Genomic DNA, 22,033 nt, shown 5'->3' with positions numbered 1-22,033 from the left:
GGGTCACAGCCATGTGACAGTAGTGTTAAAAGAAACATAATTGTAATACACAGATGTACATAAGCTAGTAAGGGCCTTGATGGCTCAAGAAGGGTTACCAATACTCTTTTTTTCATATTTGTTTAATAACGGAAATAAATTAATTAGCATTTTTATACCAAATACAAATGTCTTATATGTACAGAGTAAAGATTTCTGTACACATCAATATTTAAAGTATATTCAAATAAATAATAATATAAGTAAGTATCTCAACTAGATTTTTTAAGAGATATACAATTAATAAAATCATTCAAACTAATTTAACAGAAACTATATATGATATTTTGAAGAACTGGTATTCTGGAAAAACTACAGGGATGTCAAAACTTTTCAATAACATTTTGAATGTGGGTCATATTCCTGGGTCATGGAAAAGAGTAGTGTTTACCATGACTCCAAAAGAATGTATGGGTCCTGAGTTGTTATCTTCCTATAGACTCATCTCTATATATATTGAATCATGACTATAACATCTTTCTGAATATGTTAGCAAGACACCTCTCACAATTTGTTTCTGGGGTGGTAGAGGTGGACAACACTGGGTTTGTGAGAGAGCAGCAGACTTTTGACAATATTTTGAAAACAACAATGAATCTCAATGATATTCAGGTTATGGGAAAAACAAGCAATGCTAATTAGTTGAGAAGACATTCAACAAGCCCTAACTGAGAGCGTCATTGTATACGTTTGGAATCCCTGAAAAACTGTCATTTGAAATTTGAAATTTATAATGGCTTCAGCTCAGTGGTGAAAGTATGTTTTGGACTGTCACAACCATTTATATTGTTTAGGGGAACAAGACAAGGATGTCTGCTATAAGCAATTTTGTTCACTCCCTATCTGGAGACATTTGCAGCACTGCCTAGAATGATGTTGACAAGAAAAAGTGTTTTATAGGCCGATGATGTACTGATTTATCTTTCTTGCTTAGAGCAAGACCTTGGACTATTTTTTGAAAAGATACAGAAATTTAGTGAAAATACAGGATATAAGATGAATAAAGACAAGACAAAGGATATCAATGTCAATGGCACGTGTTAATTTAGTTTCAAATCTCTTTTGTATTATTTTCATAAAGATCTTATGATTGTTGTTATTATTCAATACTATTGGTCTTCAGTTTTTTTATTTGTCTTCTGTCTTCCTTCTTCCATATGAATTAAGGATTTCACTACATAATTCTTTATACATAAAACCATTATTTAACTATTCATCCAAAATCTTTAAAAAATATATTTTTTGCCAATCCCTTAAATTTTTATATATATCATATTCTGTTCCATCTGGTCCTGCAGCTGAATATATACTTACTTTTCCTAATACTTTGTCTAGCTCAGTTAAACAAATCTCCTTTTCCAACTTTTTTTTCTTTTTCCTTAAACTTTTTACTTTCCATGTTGTTTCACTACCTTCTTTTTTCTTTTAACATTTCTTGTACATACTGTACAAAACTATTCATAACTTTTTCTGTGTTCTTTCTTTTTCTCCTTTTACATTTTTTTCTGTCATGCATCTACCATCTTCCTTTACTAATCTACTTAAGTAACACAACACTTCTAATTTTATTCCTGGTAAAAAAAATTTTTGCTTATATAACAATTCTTGTATTTTCTTGATTTCTTTCATCTAATTCATTTTCTTTGTCAAAATACTTTCTATCATTATGTTCTAAATATTGCAATGCATCATCATATGTTCTTTTATATTTTTCCTTCTCTACTTTTCTCATATCATATTCTTCTTCTTCTTCTTTCGGCTTTTTCCGGTTAGGGGTCACCACAGCGGATCACCTGTCCGCTCATGATTGGCAGTGGAGTTTTACGCTGTTGAGTTGCCAGCCCAGCACCCAACCTTCCACAGAAGGCACACACACACACACACACACACACATACACACACACACACACACACACACACACACACACACACTCATGCCTAGGGCCAATTTAGAGTGTCCAATCCACCTACAGCATGTCTTTGGGATGTGGGAGGAAACCGGAGCACCTGGTGGAAACCCACACTACCACAGGGAGGACATGCAGACTCCACACAGAAGGCACCCCAGCCAAGGATTAAACCAGAAAACCTCTTGCTGTGAGGTGGCAACGCTAACCGCTGCACCACCGTGGCCACCCACTTTTCTCATATCATATTGCCACTGTAAAAACATTTTTTATATCTTTCCTTAAATATCATCCACCGTAAGATCAATTTTTATAAAATGTTCTTATACTAATATGATCTTTGTATAACTGTTATCTCCTTTCTTCTTCATTCCATGCTTTCTCATTTATGCATTTCATTCCTGTGCCTATTGTCATATATTCCCTGTTTTCCTTTAACCATATTGCAAGATGATCAGAAAATCCTGTTTCAACTACATCCCCTTCTCCTATAACTAAACCTTCTGATACTATAAAATAATCTGTTTCAGTTCTATACAAACCCCTTTTGTAAGCCCATGAATTTTTGTCACAAAGTTTTAACTTACCACATCTTGCTACTTCTAACACTTTTCTTATATCATATCCTTTCTTTTAAACTTTCCTCTTATATCACAAATAAAGTCTCCTGTTATTATATTCATATTTATCACTATATAGTCTAAAATCTGATGAAATAAGCTTTCCCTTTCCTTACAATTAGTATAACCATATAATGTTATAAATCTATATATTTGTTCTTTCCATTTTAAATGTACAATGGTTAATCTTCACATTTTGCTAAAGTTACATCTAATATCTTTATTATATTTCTACACAATACAGCTAGTCCAGAAAATTTCTCATTTCCCAAATTCCAGATTACCTTTTTTTCCCCATAACTTCTCTGTTTGTAACCTTTCTTCATTTGTTAAAAAATCTTATTTCTTCTAATATAATTGCATCTACATCACATGTATTACACCACTCCAAAATCCCTATTCATCCTACTATAGCCTTAATACTATTCACATTTACATAAAGCACTCTAAATTTTTCATTTGCCCTTTTGCTTAAATTCATGGTTTCATAAGTTCATAGCTAATTACTAGACTAGCTTTTTAATTGGTCATTCTAAGCTTAGCCAATTTGCCTCCCAAAGGGGAGAATCAAGCACTCTACTTTGCATCTGTGAGTCATACAACTTAACCATTATACCAACCCAGAATCATTAGCTATAGATATTCTTTTTCATCCTCCATTTTATTTTATTTTATTTTATTGTACTTATCCATTTAAATTTTCTTTTTCTGCCTTTTACTGTTTTACCAATAGAATGATTTGTTTTACCATCTCCCAATTTATGTCTTCATCACTTATTTTAGAACCTTCTTCTATGCCCTCTTTACTGTTTTTTCTCATCTAATTTCATCTAATTTTCTTCTATTTCTACTACTGCCAAATGTATTCTCTTTGTTCGTTTTCTTTGTTTTCTTTTTTCTTACTTTTATTTTCATTTTTGCAATGCATCCATAAATGTCCAGTTCTGTTACAGTCATAGCATTTCAATTCAATTTTTTTGTAGCAAGTCCCATTTCACAAAAATATAACATTTTCATTACAGTTACTTGACACATACCTTTCTTTTCCACAAAAAAAATGTTTTGGATTGTCCCTGGTATTTTAAGCACCCCTATTCCCTTCTACATCTATCATGCTTGGTATATGTATAACTTTTTCTCTTTCTATTTCTAACACAATATTACAACCCCAGCCACCAGCCCATAAACCCCCTTTGTCATAAACCTTTGCAATGTCCAGTACTCTTTACATACAGTTTTCACATTTCCTTTCAAAGTTCTTCTTTCTATCTCTGTTCAAAATTGTACATGAATTTTCTTTTTTTTGTTTCCATGTTAAATGCTTTTATCACATAAATATTCCATGGGTTACAGTCTTTCCATTGGAAAAAAACAATATCAAATATAATGTCACAAAATGTATCTTTGTTAATAAGAACAAATGCTTTTACCTTGTGTGCTTTTACACCCAAAGGAGCTATTAAATTGTCCCACACTCCATACCTGTCCATTTCTTTGTCTTCTTTACTTTGAATCCTTACCGATACTTTTGTTTTTCATTTTTTTCTGCCTTCTTTTACTTTCTCTGTATATGTTTTCTTTTTCATCTCACCATTATTCTTCAGGATTGCCTCTGTGCCATTCTTTTGTATTTTCTCCATAATGTCCACCAGGAAACATTTCCTTCATTTTCTGGCTCATTGTGCATAATTGTTTCTTTAAGTAATTCATACAGCAACACTCCTGACTGAAGGTTTGTAATTATACATCCATTATTTTCTGACCCATCTCTATCAAACAGATTTCTTTGAAACATCTCCTTAGATTCCTGCACACATTTTTGGTCTTGATATTTGCTTTCTCCTCCATTCTTTCACCTCTCCATCATCTCCTTCTCTCTCCAGCTGCCTCCCTGTTTCTCTGAGCTGCCTCTGCACCTGGAATAGAAACTGGAAGTGTTCCTGCAAAATGAGTTACACTCACTAAAATGACAAGTAGGGAAAACTCCCCAATGCCTTGGCCACTTTCCCCTAGTATTAGATATACCATCTCAGGTCTCCCCTAAAAGGAAGCCACTAGCCTAGTAGTACTAACCCAATCAACAAAGAACAAATAAAAGTACTCATAAATTATACACCATGGTTAGACACCTCTTTTTGATTCAAATATCTTGGAAAATCTTAGTATTTTAAAAATCTAAAAGTATGGATCACTTCTTTGATGGCTAGGGAGCAATGCAGTGTTTTAAGGAAAGGGATTATAGCACATGGAAAATGTTACCAATAAGTTTCTCTAAACAAAGTAAAAAAGAATTGCCTTAAAAAAAGTAAAAGAGAAGGGTTGAAAGTAAGGAAAAAGAAAAGGATACCTGTTATATTCTGGGAGTAATTCAGAAGAGGGACAGCTGAGCTGAGTAGAAGTTTGCCAAAACTAATTTTAAGTTAAAAGAGGTATGGAAGATATAGGACGAGTGGTTTATATAATCAGTCAAACAATTAAAAATATTTCCAAAATAACAGAATAGGCAGCAAGAAATAGAACCTCTTCTAACTCAAGAGAGGGGTATCATTTCATAGTAAAACAAGTAATCGGTAAAGATTATAAAGGCATGTAGGATATCAGCAAAGTAGCCTCCATAAAGCTAAAAAATAATTCTGGGCTCAAACGATTGATAATGAAATATATGTGAAGGCTTAGCATAAGCTTTTTTTCCTAGTTAGGCTAGGAAGCTCAAGATGGACCCATGGAAGTATCTATATGGGTATTTCTATACCCCCTCTGGAATATAGCATATATTTCCAAGTATCAGATACCTGTTGGAGATGTAACCAGTGCCAAAGAGAAACTTAGAAATATGTATTTTGTGGATGTCAGAAAATAAAAGAACTTAAAAAAATAAGTTGCAGGAGATTCTTGGTGGTCTTTTTACCATTTCAACAATCAAGAATGCTCTGTTGAGTTTGAGAGCAGACAATCTCTAAATGGAAAGTCAGTTGTTTTTTGTTAATGACTATGGCAAAGTAGTCTGTAATAAAAATGTAGGGAGATGCATATAATGTCAATTAGACTGCTATTGTTACTTAATGTTTTCTTAAATATTGATACTAATTTAATAAAGGTGTTCTTAAAAGAGGCATGTTCTGTAATCTATCCTCATGAGTTTGTCTCAGAGTTAACAAAGTGAAAAACTTTTATGTTTTAACCAGACTTACTTGGCATTCTCAGCAGGATCTTGGTTAGCCTTTTTTCCCAAATAAATCTGCACAAAAAAGAAAAAAAATAATTAGTTGGCTAACTATAACCTTAGTTATTCTGTATAGTAAAATCATATACTGAGGCATGCATTTACACACACACACACACACACACACATATATATATATATATATATATATATATATATATATATATATATATATATATATATACAAGAAAAAAGGTAGGCTGTGTGGATAAACAGTGCTCAAGCAATAAACCAATCTGAATGTAAAAAATATATAGTGAGCACTGAACCACGGCAATGAGTAACTTAATAAAAGACTTTAATGAACAGACTGTAACAAACAGTAATGGTGAATGCTTTCGCAGTCAAGCTGCTTCATCAGACAATGTTCATCACACAGCTCCACCCATATATACATCACAAATAACTCTAAATGCAATTAAAAGCAATTTAAAATAAGAACAATTAATATTTAAAAGGCCAGTGTAGAATTTCAAAGAGACTGTCCTATAATGTAGTTACACATATACATATTATCTACATAACATAAAAAACTTAAGTTAAACCAAAGATGTACTAATATATGTATGAAAAACACTTAATTAGCATAACGGCCTATTGATCAAGACCGGTTGAATAGATACCTTATCACTGAGGCCTCTGGAACTGAGGCCTGTATTCAATGTAATTTTTGCCAATATCTGGATGGCTCTGGGGGATTTTGCCATCCAGATACAGGCAGACAGTTGAGTTTTCGTTTGAGACCAGATTGCAATAGTACCAATTTGGTATACTTAAGTTATTGCATAAATTGCTGTTCATTTTACATAGGGATGACCAGACGTAGATTACGAGACAGGATCAGGGAACATCTTTACAATATATCCAGACACATTGACACCAATGCACTTTCACGACATGTTATGGCTATGGGCATGGGGCATGAATTTAGATTTATGGTTATTGAAAAGGTTAAATTCAATATAAGGAGGGGGACCACTAGAAATAGAGTTGAAAACAGGGAACTTGAGTGGATCATTAGGATGAGGGCGAATATGGGCAGAGGCCTCAATTATAAGGTATCTATTCAACTTGCCGTGGTTCAGTGCTCACTATATATTTTTTACATTTATATATATATATATATATATATATATATATATATATATATATATATATAAATATCAGAATGTGACATTTGAAAGAATACCCATTTGGATGAATTCTGAATAAATGAATTCTTGTGGCTGAGAGTTCATTTGGTTTAATCCAAAAACAAAATCTAGGCAGGAACCATGCCGAGGAAGAATAGTAGAATCTTTATAAAACAAATGTTGAACACGTTTTTCAATAAGGTTTCATCAGGTTCATTACCTAAAGAACCACTCTATGCAGTATTTAAATATGCATCAAGAACACGTACTCATGACATCACAAATCTAGAGACATTATTAAAGTCAAGTACATATATACATAAAAATATCAATGATATTGTCGATATATTTTTTAAGCAGTGTAAAACATATTTTGATTGACAAAAAACATTTTTCGATTGATTTACATTTATGGTTCACTACTAATAATATTTTTTATAAGTAACATTGGATATTTGTTTTTTTATAATTATTACAAATGCTGAAGGGACTAAGAGAATAAAAATGTTTGCTTTACAGATGAGTTATATAACAAATTCAGCTATTACATTATTTTTTCTTCTTTATATAGTTAGGGGGGTGTGGGAGCGTGGGGGGCACAGCCCCTCACATTGGGGGGTGTGGGGGGCTTTTCCCCCCACATAGTTTAGGTAAATATTGTTTTCTGCAAAGAGTTATTCATTGCAGTTATAAATATCCATGTGTATGGTTTAAAATGTATAATGTATGTTGGGGGTCTTCACCCCCCACATGCCCCAATGTGGGGGCTGTGCCCACCACACACCCCCTAACTATATATACTAACTCCAGGATCGCACTACAGTGGGGAAAAGGGCATATACCTTTTACTTTAATGTGTCAGTGTTATGAGTTTCAGTCAAATGAGTTTTCAGTCTTTTGAACTTTTAGTGTTTTGGTCTCAGTCAAATGAAATTTAGGTCATATGAAGTAGACACACATATATACATATATATATATATATATATATATATATATATATATATATATATATATATACATATATGTGTGTATATATATATATATATATATATATATATATATATATATTTAGATATATACATATATATACATATATATAGATATACATATATATATGTGTGTGTGTGTGTGTATATGTATATATATATATATATATATATATATCTATCTATAAATATATACACACACACACACACACACACACACACACACACACACACACACACACACACACACCCACACACAATCACACACACACACACACACACACACACACACACACACACACACACACACACACACACACATCTATATACGTGTGTGTGTATATATATATATATATATATATATATATATATATATATATATATATATATATATATATATATATATATATATAAAAGCACGAACCACAGAATTTATCCCAGGGCAAGTAAATACTTGCCCACTGTGGGGAGATATGCCCTTTTCCCCACTGTAGTGTGATCCTGGAGTTGGTATATATAGCTAGGGGTGTGTGGGGTGCAGCCCCCCAATTCAGGGGAGTGGGGGACATAGCCCCCCACCTAGGTAGGTTTATGATAGCACAGTATGTTGTCTATAGCTTTGGGCAAGTGTTTACTTGCCCTGGGATAATTTCCATTGTTCGTGCTTTGAAGTTATGATATTTTCGTCTTCAGGTACTAAAATTCGACCATTTCAGTATTTCGAGATTTGATAGTGAATCCATACGTATATATATCTATATATATATATATATATATATATATATATATATATATATATATATATACACACACATATATATATATATATTTGTTATTTTATTATACCAGTATGTTGGTAACTTGGAATAGTATGCTGATATCTGAAATAATATCTTTATATTTGGTTGCTGGCGAGTATTACTATCTTTATTACTGTGGGCACTGGATGCATCAGTGTTGGCTATATCACTTATGGGGAGCAGAATCTTTTATTGATATCTCTGTTTGCTGACAATTGACAAAGCTGGTACAGCTGATCGAAAATTAGATGATTGAAATGTACCAATTTCTTTCAGTATAAAATTGAGGCATGGTGGGGATTGCAGAATATGTCCTTTACCCAATGTAATACAATCTCAGAGTTCATATATATAATTAGCAGTGGGGTGTGGGGGCACAGCCCCAATGTGGTGGGGTGCAGAGAGCTTGCTCCACTGCAAAAAACATTGTGTGGTTTTCTTGTTCCGATGCATGATGGATCAATGTTCAGCATTTCGATATTTAGGTGTTGCTCATTGTTTAACCAAGAAGTTGCTTTTTTGATGGAAGGTTATGCTTTCATACATAATGATGGAAATTTGAGTTTCAGACTTCATATCCTTCAGAAAAATGCATGCTATTTCAAAACCTGCAATTTTAGCAACTTTCTGAGTTTATTATAACAATAGTTAAAATACATCTCTGATTTTAGGCCTTTGCCCCTCCCCCCAATTATTTTTGTCTTTGTCCAGAATTCTTGCATTAGGAGGTTGAGAACTATGATGGTAGCAACCATATGAGTTAGGTTGCTTAGAGCCGGGAATCAAGTTAGTTAATGTTTAGTTGACCCCAAGACCTTGTATTAAAATCACTTGAGATCGCTGTTGAGGGCTATCTTTAATGATTTTAATAAATGGCTCTTCAAAACATTTTGGATTGGATGGTGGTAAAAAGGTGGTTGACGCAATAGTTAGCATGGTATGATTGCCTAAGAGTTGTTGGGATATTAACCAGTTAGAGTTCTTGTCATTTTTGTGTATATTGTAATATCTATGTGTTTCCTGCAGGAGTATGTTACATTTTACTAAAAGCAGCATACAGCTACCTCCAGTTTTATGACAAATCGATAATTTAGAAAAATGTTCTGCTTTATGAATATGGCATACCTCTCAGCTCTCTAGATTTCTGCAGAATGACCACATATTTTTCCTCATATTTTTTATCAGTTCCTAAAAAAAATTGTGGTTTTCTGGCAAATCATCAAGGATTGGAGTTACTAAACAATGACATACATTTGAGTTTCAGATTTCATATCATCCATAAAATGAATGCTAACACAAAATCTTTTATTCTTGCAACAAATTTTTAAGTTTATAATATTTAAAATCTGTCCCTGATTTTAGGCCTTTGTCCCCCATATTCTTGGCTTTGCCCAGATTTCTGTGTTTAGAGGTTGAGAGGTATGGAAGATGTGCATGTATTTAGTTAAGTCTCTGTAACTCTGTGGATGCCTGGATTGACTTCTAGATTGACTTTCCTAATCCAAGCTTTAGGAAAGCACCATTTGTATTAAGGCTGGCTGTATAAAAGTGCCCTACTCAAAGACCTTTTTATTGTACGATAGTTTATATTCCAGTTTGATTGTACAATCTGTATCAGTGATTGTGTAAATGTAGGACCAAGGCTGGAACTGATATCTCAATCTATCGCTAAGCTAAGAGGCATAATATAAAGGATGGATAGTGTGCATTTAAATGTCTTTTATACAAGAGTTATTCCTTAAAATGTTAACAAAGATCTAAGGAGTGTTAGTTGTTAGAGAGGTATGACACTAGATTTATGGGTGGTAGCCAGTATTTTTTTTTTTGGTTTGATTCATAACTAATGGATGGTAGTGTGGGAGAACCCATATATGCTGGTTGCTGATGTTGCAAGAGACATGTTAAGTATTTTCCTATTTTTCCTAACCTGGTCACTATTATGTAGCATTTTTCAATGTTATTGAGCATACTGAGTAAGGTGATAAGTACAACTAGGTTATTCTAAAGTGTTTGGTATGATGTTATTATATCATGTTTCTTTCTTTAGTCCTGCTTTGTTTTTCCATTTTGGGGAATGGACCTACTTAGTGGGCAGTAAAGCCAGCTGCTGCATCTGATATGGCCTGAGTGGAGAAATTCTTAAATTATACTGCAGACACAGAATTAGCTCTTGCAGAATGAGCCCCAATAGGGCCTGAAGTCATTTACTGTAGTTTTCATAAATAAATGTAATGCAAAGGGTCAGCCACTTTGATACTGCTTGTTTTTTAACACGACAACCTTCCTTTGAGTGAGACAAACAGCTGATTTTTTTCTGACAGAATATGTCCTTCAGGTGTAGTATCTCAGCTGGCTATGAACATTCAAAGTGTGCAACAGATGCTTTGCTGGTACTTTGGTATTTAGGGTAAAAGACTAGCAGATGAACAACTGAGCTGATATGAACTATGTGATTAAACTATTAGTTTTAGTGATACCCTCTCAGTGTGAAACTATGTAAGGAGGCTTATGCTTTTACCAGGCTGTTTTCTGGTATATGCTCCCAGTTGGAAGCTCTGTGTACAGTACCTAGATGATATTTAAATTTTATGGAGAAATTTCATTACCAAGTTGGATGAATATTTAGATTATTTGCAAGGTACTACTTCCTTTTTGAAGTTTACACATTCCTATTCTGCTGAGGTTATAAACTACTTGGATGTTACCATGTATTAAAGAATTGGAAGTCTGGGTCAAATATATATAAAAAGCCCACATTTTCCAATGCGTATCTCCATTTTTAACAGTTGTCAGCCTTTAACTCAAAGAAACAGCCTGGTAAAAGGCACTTTTTAAGGATTGCAAGAATGGTTTCAGAAGATGATGTATTTTGTGATGAATGCAGTAAATCGTTGTTTATTTTCAGGGTAAATGTGTTATCCTGACAATTTCATGGATAAAATAAAAAACAAAGTACTTACAGGGAGAAGAGCTAAATGCAAGATGCTGCTAGGGCAAAGGTTGATTAGACAAGTTGGATCCTAGTAAAATACAAAATGATTTCATAGAGCTTTGGTCCTTAAGTACCAGCCTGAAGCAGCAACTATTAAAGATATGATTAAAAAATGGTGTACTTTAAATTTGACAGTAAGCTGAAGGAAATTTTAGGTGATAATAGTCAGAATCTTAAGAATAGAATGGAAAATAAGGGCAAAACATGTGTTAATGAAAAACATTTCCCAAGCAAAGGTACTAGAAAAAGTGCCCTTTATAGCCAATACAAGTATATTTTTGAAGGTGAGAACATAACTCTTTCGTGTTGTAATAATAAGCACTAAAATTGATAGATGGCTGCAATTATATATCACCTGGGATGTTTTACTTAGTGGTTTGTAACTTATGTAAGTCATATTATGCTGGCAAGACAGAAAGAAATCTGAATAGCAGGATATATGAGCACTACTATGACATTAGCAAAGGCAATTAAACAAATGCATTATTTAGACATACAACAATGTGCATTAATTATGGGAAGATTTAATTTGCAGTTTTGGAAAAAGTCCCTAGAAATCCAAGGGGTGGCCCATGGGAAATTTTAATTGAATACAAAGAGCTGCAGTGGCAACTATGACTGAGCTCAGCAACACCCATGGGGCTAAATGACAACCTTTCTATACAAAGTGTGCTTCACTGCTTAAGCCTTTCACTGCCAGGTTATAATACAACTTTTATGTGAGTTTCATGGACATACATATGTATTATATATATATGTATATGTGTGTGTGTGTGTGTGTGTGTGTGTATATATATATATATATATATATATATATATATATATATATATATATATATATACATATACACACATATGTATGTATACACACATATACACACACACACACACACACACACACACACACACACATATATATATATATGCACACTATTTACATTATCTATCTGAACATAATTTTTACTGTTTTTAACATTTCCTATTCATATTTATTAATAGGATTGCCATTTTAACATTATTTTGCATTCTTGTTTTTATTTTCACACCTTGTCTAAATAATCTTTTACTTTTTATGTCCAATTATTACAATATGTTTTTTGGGAAATGTCACATCTATGTTGTTTTAGAGCAATGCTTTTAATCCATTTAATTGCTTGTTATCTATTTTTAAGGAAATTTTAGTATTTAAAATCTTAACAAATGACATATTTATATTTATGATGGATTGTTTGTTTATTATATGTACATATTTTATGTTATTTGAATGCATTTAATTGAGTGTGTTTTTAATAATAATGCATTTTAAAAATTATGGATACTTGATCACATGACTTAATATTGGTTATTTAAGCACTAGTAATGGGGAGGCAGAATTAGATTCTGAAGATCTCTTAGTATACCTGTCAAGGACAAAAGTGCTAACTGTTAAATAATAAATATATCTGTGTGACAAATTTCTAAGTTAAGTAAACGATGTGTCATGGAAACCATGGAAACCAAGGTCAACTGCTTGACTGATTATCCCAGCTTCCCATAAAAGGTTTTAAATTGGTCTTAGGGCAATCAGTGAGTAAGTGGATAAAAGTGAGTCCAACATATGTTTACTAGAATGTTTTCTGCGGTTGATACATAATTTCTGGAGCCCCCATGAGGTGATCTGTCTGCCTTGCTTATCATAGAACTTCCTCTCTCCCTATACCAGAACACCTTGCTTACCCTCATGGGTGCAATCCTCATGGAGAAGGGAACTTCTAAAGTTAGTAGGTAGGTTAGATAGATTAGCTCCTGGTATCATGTCATCCTCTGTGCTTTAACTGGGAATTTTCTGCTTATATCCTTAACTCTACCCTCTCCATGGTCTAATAAGCATGCTACCAAAATGGTAACTGCACTAATGGTCCAATAGCATACGCTTGCTCCCATGTACATCCTCAAACCCAGATACAGCATACAGCAGTACTTGGTAAAAGCAAGTGCTCAGCTCAGTCAATCTGACCTCCTCCATGTGTCACCACTGTGGGCAAATATTTGGCTACTGCCTTCCCCTGAGAAGGATAGAGAGTGTTATTTCTTCATTACAAGTCGACTGACTCTGCCAGAAACTTGGCTACTGATTGAACGCAAGTCATTTGGAGCAGAAGCAGGGCTTTATCCCTCTAGACTATAAAACTGGCTAGCTGTTGACACTTACAGTTATTACAGGGATGAACATGATAGGTCCTCTACTCTCCTGTATTAGTGACATTTTTTAACTCATATAAAAGGGTGTCTTGCTGGCTGGGAGGTTCCTGGAATATGCAGGTCTGAACACTTGGGATAGTTGTTAATTTCTGCTTTAGTATTCCCCTTTTTCCCAAATATCCCAGTAATTCATCTTCTGTCCTTAACTAATCATACCTATGCAGGGTCATTCCAGTGGTAAATGCTCTAGATGCAGCATCCAAAGCATCATAAGCACATTTTAATAATACATGCACACTAATGTTTTCTGAGGTGGAAGTTATTTTTTCATTTTATCTTTTGTATCAAATGGTGAAAAAGACTAGGTGCTTTACTGTAGCTAGTTTAATATAAAAATGTGTATGGTACCATGTGAGCCAAATAATTTGTGGAGCTTATACATAGCTTACTTTACAGATATGCTTTTCATAACAATCTAAAACTCTAGATTCTTTGTTAAAAGGAAGAGAAGCTAGGAGAGAGAGTCTACCTTTGTAGTTTCTCTGAAGCCAAATAAGCTGTTGTATGTTAGCTTTTAACTGGTATATAACTCTGGCCTACTTATGGGAGCCCTGTATAGTCAGCAATCTTTTTTGGGTGTTGGAGCTTGTGTATCACAGTGCTGTGAATTAGTGGCTAAAACTTCTTTAAATGTGTAAAACCTGCAAGGACAGACCACTTTGCCTGTTTCATTTTCATCATCTCAAGCTGCTTTATTTTGGAGAGGAGGGATTACCAGTAGGCCATCCAAAGTACTCTCCCATATAATTTAATTGTTTCACAAAAATTATTAAAGTTATTCCTTCAGCTGAAGAACCACTGGACTCTTGTGAAGTATCTAATGGTCTAAATCTGGGTTCATGGGCAACTCTGTCTTTTATAACAAAAAAAAAATAGCAAAAAGTCTTTGTGAGTTTCATTAGGATTCATTTACCAGAACAAATTGCATGAAGAGATTAAAATGGCTTGAGTTGACAACAGCTTTGAATATAACAGTGTAAGACCATATTCAGCACTGCCTAATGTGAGATCAATGAAGACTCAAGTTGAAGCACAGATACTATTGAGAAAATTTACACCAATATGTCAGCTCCATTGGTGTTGCAGGATAAAGGACTGACTACTGCCCAAGTGACCCAAGGTTGACTAGTAGGTTGGGCACCAGAGGAGCTAACATGGGTGGGAGAGGAGTGATAAGGCTATGCCTCTTTGCCTCTGTCAGCGGAAGAAGTGTTAAAATGCTCAGAGGAGACCAGGGGTTGTTCTACAGGTGCTAATCCAGGGCAGCAAGGCCAATTCATGCCAATACAGAAACCAAGGAAGGTAGGACCATCCATGTTATACAAACTGCCATAGCCGGCCTTAGGCATAGGCTAACTAGGCGGCTGCCTAGGGCGCCGGTCTAGCAGGGGCACTTTTCTAGTATTTATTTGATGTAGTTAGACCAGGATGGGGGCACCAGGTAGTATGGTGGGGGGCGCCATGGAGCCCTTTTGCCTAGGGCACCAGCTGACCTAAGGCCGCTGCTGCAAACTGCAAAAATATTTCTTCTCAACATAAGGATCTAAGTGTTGTCAGTAGTACTGATATGTTTGATAAACAGCAGTAGCTAACATGGAAAGAATTAGAGGGCATATCTGGCTTTGCTCTTTATCAGTTAAGGACAAACATAGGTCTATTTATTATCAAGAGGAAATCATTTTCAGTGAAGGGAAAAGCATATCGGGGAAGTTAAAGGTAATCAAACCTGAGGTATCTGCAGCAAAATAATCTGGGATTTAAGACAGAGGGATATTGGGTGAGCTAATGTATGAAAAAGCAAGTAACTATGCATTATATTCAACTAAAACAGCAAAGTTTTCCTTGAGCCACCCTTGTCACAGCCACTTGTTGGCAATTTGGGCTGCCGTACATTTGTAGGAATTCTCCCAGCAACACAAGCAGAGAAGAAATCACTCCTTCTAAATCTGAGAAAAATCTTGAACACTTACTCCCCTCTGTTACAGCAAGATGTACCTCCATGGCACAGAGTGTGTATGTGAAAATAAAGTAGGAAGCACTTCCAGGAGAAGCACATTTTACAGAGAATTACAGAACGAAAACAGAATGAACTGAAAGTAATCATGAAGGTGGTGGATCTTTTTTTTTTTTTTTTTTTTTTTTTTTTTTTTGTCACAAACCACTGTCTTACTCTGGATGCAAGAAGAACCCTAATAGATAAAGGATGCTAAGGGAAGCAAAGCTGCTACTGTACTAGGCTCTGAGCATGCCTGAGGGAAACTGAGTGCAGTTGGCCTGAGATCAGCAGGACATGCAGAGAAGGAAATGAAGGTGAATAAGAGGTATGGAGGTAGCAAACCATTAATTGTTTATTAGCTCTAGCTGAAAATCCAGGAAGGAGCAATTTTGCTACTGCATTTTCTACATGAGGCGACCAAATGACCAGGGGCGGCTCGTGCCATCGGACTGCCGGACTGCAGCCCCCTCAGCAAGAAAAAAGAAAAAAGTACTTTTTAGTTATTTAATTTTTACTGTCTTTCACTCTTTAGTGAGTCTTTCTCATTTTCTTATCAGCCGGCCGACTCGTCTGCGAGTACGAGCATGTGCACTTTCGAATTCCGGGTTGCGGCGGTTTTAAAAAAATAAGCTTTTTTTTCTCTTTCTCTTAGAGATCCACTCCAGCGCTGCAGTCCGGATAGCAAATTAAGGCATCAGTGTGATGCCCAGCAGTCTATGCGGTTTGGAACCGCATAGAATTGGAAGGGGTTCAGACTGCCATGTCCGCAGGCATGTACATGACGTGGATGGGCTAAATGGCTGCTGATTGGTTGTCGCTCTCTTCCCGGGCTTTATGTGCAGGGAAAAGAGCGAGAAGCAAACAGTTGCAGCCAGTTTTGGTTGTGGACTTGTGGTGGATTATTGGATTTTATTTGCTTGGCGGCCTAATTTCAGCAGCTGCAAAAGAAGAAGAAGAAGATGAAGTACAGTTTCTTTTCTTCTTGGTGGTATGTATGTATGTGTATCAGTACAATTATATTATATATATTTGGCAAACAAAACAAACAAGTTGTGTACTGATCTACAGAATACTTTGGAGGCTTAAGATGAAGGATCACCTTCAAGAAGTATTTTACAACAATTCGAGAAATGTATATATTGACATACAAGCAGAAACTGTATATGGTGTCCTTTTCTTTGGTTGGGTATGGACTAAAAGAAGTTGCAAATGGGGTGCACTTCTGTGAGTTAAAAATTGTTGTTTGTAGTTTACCAAGGAGAGTAATTGCCAGAACATTTTCAATTATTGCAGTGGTAGTGTTTGAAACTTTGCAGCTTTTCATTTTTCTTCATCATGGCTATGATTGTAGAGTCAGTATATGTAAAGTAAGTAAGTAACTGTGTTGGTAAGGTCCAGGGAGCTTCCTCTCTCAAAAAACTTTTCTTTTGAGATCCAGTTGAATTTTAACTGTTTCATTTCACATGATCATCTGTGTCAGACAAATGGAGCTGATCCTTGCAGGCAAACATAGTTTATTGTTAACAGAGGCCAAGGCAATCCTTAAATAGGCATGATTTTCTAATGGTAGGTCTCTGAATTTCTGTAGAAAGCATAACACCAAATCAAGAAAAAAAAGGATGTCTTTGTTTGTGGTACTATTCTGAAATCTTCCAATGTTCAGAATTTTGAGGTCTGGACATAGCACATTGCCTTTTTACTAAGTTAAGAGGGCACTCTGGAGAAGTTATGTTATTGTGTGAAGCACCAATGTTTGTGTTAGAAAACTTAACCAAGGCTAGTCTGTTCAAAAACACCCATGTGAATGAGCGACACCCTTTTTATTTTCATGTTTAATGGCATCCTTTAAATAAGAGGAGTTTCTAGAAATACATAACAATGACACTGGCTCCAACTGACTGAATTGTATTGTTTGCAGTTTCTTGGATCTGGCATGTAACAGAGTAAAGAAGCTGACAATATAGGCAAATGATAAACAGGTAAGCAGACCCACTTTTGGCATAATTAAGGCATTATTGTCATGTTAGCACATATATGAGATTGCATTTGTCTCTGCTTAGAATGGGAATTCAGAGTTAGACTTCTAAAGATCCTCATGGATAAATAGTCTAGTAAGTACCTATGAACCTATACCACATCACTGTGGTGTGTATTTCTGAGATCTGCAAAGTTGCAGGTATGATAACTGAACTGAAGGTCATGAGGGCTAGATAAATAGTCAGCTTCTCCTTGAGGCTGATGGGATTTTCCTCCAGGGCTTGTACTTTGGGATTCTGTATATGGGCTCCCTCAATGTAATCAAAGGAGTTGTAGTGATATTCATATGTAGAAATGGAGTCACAAAAGAAATAGCCTAATCTATGGTAATGTCCTTATGCCACAACTTTATCTTTTTTTATGATAGCTGGCATTAGTGGTAGAATATGATTAACAGTCTGGGCACTCTGATGCTAAATGTTGTGCAAGTATCAGTATTGTTTTATTGCACTTTTGAGATGAGAGCTTTCAGCATTGTGAAATACATGTAGTGTAAATGAATGTAAAGTCTTAAGAAAAGTCCTCCCTATCAGTTGTCTGACTCCTTGTCCATGACAGAGTAGTACTGTAAAATGTATTGACAGAAGTTTATTTTTTTGCATATATGGATGAGGGGATGTGAAGCATAAGGTATGGTAGTTAATACTGTTTTAGTTTCAAACAGCATATACATTCCTAACTTGAAAATATTTCTTGACGTGACCCATGTTCCTCACAACTGGCATAGATGCACATATGGTAAAACAGAGTTGTACAAATGCATTAGTCATTATATATCACACTGTAAGTGGTAAAATGTGAATAGCTAAGCTAACCTGTTTACAGTGAGATTAAAGTCTTCTGTTTTCCATATATCTGGAGAAGCCCTCCGCATCCACTTTACTTGTGTGTGTGTGTGTGTGTCTTTCGGCTTTTCCCGGTTAGGGGTCGCCACAGCGGAACTCCGGTCCGCTAATGATTGGCAGTAGAGTTTTACATGCTGGCTTGCCGGGCCTAACGCACAACCTTCAACGAAGGAACGCCCATTCACGCATGTCGTAACACAGTAGACGCTTTAACTGAGAATCGAACGGCCAACGTCTAACTGTGAGGCGACAACGCTACCGCAGCACCACTTGTGTGCTAACCCTAAATATGCCTGCTGATGATCCTAATCCCAGTGCTGTGCACAGTGTGTTATGAAAACCCTTTCATTAACAGTACCGCAGTTCAGGCAAAGTATGTGTACAATACATGCTGTTAAGTTTGTGTTTGTTTGTAATGATCAGAGAAGGAAAGCATTTGCTTTTATTTTTCAATTGTTGTAGGTCTGAATTTTTTTGTTTTCTATCTCTGTTAATATTGGTGTTTATTTTTCAGTTGTGTGTGGTTTATTCAATGATTAGAAAATACTGACATTAACAGATATAGTCGTACACGTGCACACTATAATAAATTTTGTCAGCTTTATTATTGCAGTTAATTGCCTATTGTTGACATACACATCCCTGTTTACAGTAGAAAGCTGCTCCAGGGTCTAAACATTCTTTCGTAAAACAAAATAAAAAATAAAAAGCGATGCAGTTATGTAGCTTACTTAGTATGCATTCTGTTACTTAACTGAAAGTGGTTCAGTACCATGCAAGTTGTTGCTGAAGCAGAACTGCTGAAGCATAAGTTACTGTTTAATTTTTGATTGTGTAACACAGCAAACATTTGCAGTGTAGTTGTACATAGACTTTATACCTCTGTCTAGTTCCCACTCCATTTATTCATTATATTTATGGGGAAAGTCAGTAGTGGAGGGCTGAGGAGGTAAAAGTACAGTTTTGTACCTACCATAAATGTAGATGTTCGAGTGTAAATACTGCTGCAGTCATTACACTTGGGTTATCCTGCCGTCAGGCGGTTCCCCAGTCGGCCTGAGTTCCAAAGTCTTGGTCTGGCGTCAGTTGCTGTCACCTCCTTCCTGATGTCAGTGCGACTGGGGTATATAAGATGCAGCCGATGCCATTTTCTTCAGTTTTTCTTGCCCCAGATGTCAGGTGCCCCCAAATAGGTAGGCAATTCAAATTGCTAGTAAAGTATACATAAGAAAAGCAAACAACAACTTTCACTTACCAGCAAATACTCCCCATAGGTAGTAAAGGGTAGAAGACATAGGTACGTACCAGCAAGTAAGAGGGGAAGGAGGGAGGGTAACCTGGACTGCAGCAGTGTTTACACTCGAACATCTACATTTATGGTAGGTACAAAACTGCACTATGTTCATCGTGTTACACTGCTGCAGTCATTACACTTGGGTGGAATCCCAAAGCTGAGGTAGGGTGGCTGGTTCTATAAGGCATTAGGGGTGGCTATAAGGCCCTGCAGCACAGCAGTGGTGATGCCAGCTCTGGATTTGGAGTATAAAGGCAAATGGTAATGCTTGGTGAAGGTATGCACAGAACTCCATGTTGCTGCTTCCAAAATATCCTTGGTAGGTACTCCTCTGAGGTAGGCAGTTGAAGTGGCTGTTGCCCTGGTGGAGTGAGATCTAATGCTGCTAGGTACAGGTTTCCCATGGTGTGTATAGCAGAAACGTATACAATGTCCTATCCATTTTGAAATAGTCTGTTTTGAAATGGCTTTTCCCTGTGCTCCTGAAGCATATGCTACCAATAATTGCTCAGATTTTCTGAAAGCTTTGGTTTTGTCCAAGTAGAAGCGTAACTGCCTGTGAATGTCCAAAGAATGCAGTAGTCACTCCCCTTTATTCTGTGGTTTTGGATAAAAAGTTGGCAAGTGAATAGTTTGGTTTAGAGCCACACTTGATACCACCTTTGGCATAAACGTAGGGTTAGTTCTTAAAGACACCCTGTCCTGGTGGAAAATGAGGAAAGGTTCCACTGCCATTAGTGCCTGTAATTCTGAAACTCTTCGTGCTGATGTTATTGCCAGTAGCAGAGCAGTTTTCCAAGAGATATATTTTAATTCTGCTGTGATAGCTGGCTCAAAAGGAGATAAAGTTAATTTTTCCAAAACAAAGTTGAGGTCCCAAGTTGGAGTAGGTGCTCCACAGGGTGGTCTTATGTTTTTAGCCCCTCTGAGGTACTGTTTTAGCAAAGTATTAGAGAAAATTGGTGGATCCGTGTTGTAATGAGGAGAAATGGCAGAGGCGTGGATCTTGATGGATGAAAATGAGAGGCCCTTGTCCAGCATCTCAGTTAAATATTGTAGTATCTGAGGAATGTTTGGGACAAGAGGATCAAGGCTGGGAGCCTGGATCCAGGCACAGAATTTCTTCCATTTATCCAAATAGGCTTTCCTGGTACTAGGCCTTCTGGCCTCAAGAATGACATCCATAACAGCTTTGGAGAGAGGAATTGCTTGCTTGACTAAGGAATTTTCCATGCAGTTAGGTTTAAGGTCTTTAGCTGGCTGTGAAGTATCTGATTGCTGTGCTGTGTCAGCAGATGTGGGATTTAAGGCAAAATCCAGGGTGGTTCTTGTGTTAAGTTCTTTAAGATTGGGTACCAGTGCTGGCGTGGCCAGTCTGGTGCAATCAGGATCATCTTTGGCTCTTCTTACCTGGCTTTTATGAGTACCTTTGGAAGGAGAGGTAGAGGTGGGAAAGTGTATACTTGTAGGTTTTTTCAGCTGAATGAGAGGGCATCCACTTTCCATGCTTGTGGATGGTAACTCCTTGTGCAGAATTTCTGTAGCTGGCAGTTCATTGGGGATGCAAACAGATCTATGCCCTGGGTCCACCATTTCTGTGTTATCATTCTGAATATTTGTGGATTCAATTCCCATTCATGGGGATCCATGATGTTTCTGCTTAAGTCGTCTGCCAGTGTGTTTTTCTCTCCTAGCAGGAATTGTGCTTGCTAATGAACTTGGTAGTCTAGAGCTGTGTGCCACAAGGTCATGGCTTGTCTGCAGAGGGGGTAGGAGTGTGTGCCCCCTTGCTTGTTTATGTACCACATAACTGTGGTGTTGTCTGTCTTTAGTAATAGTTGTCCTGGATGTAGCAGGTCCTTGAAAGCCATAAGGGCATTTTGTACAGCTAGCATCTCTTCTTGATTGATGTGAAGATGT

Source organism: Protopterus annectens, chromosome 3.part0 (genome assembly GCF_019279795.1).
Source record: "Protopterus annectens isolate FY-2018-M chromosome 3.part0, PAN1.0, whole genome shotgun sequence".
Classification (NCBI taxonomy): domain Eukaryota; kingdom Metazoa; phylum Chordata; order Ceratodontiformes; family Protopteridae; genus Protopterus; species Protopterus annectens.
This window is presented reverse-complemented; position numbering follows the sequence as displayed.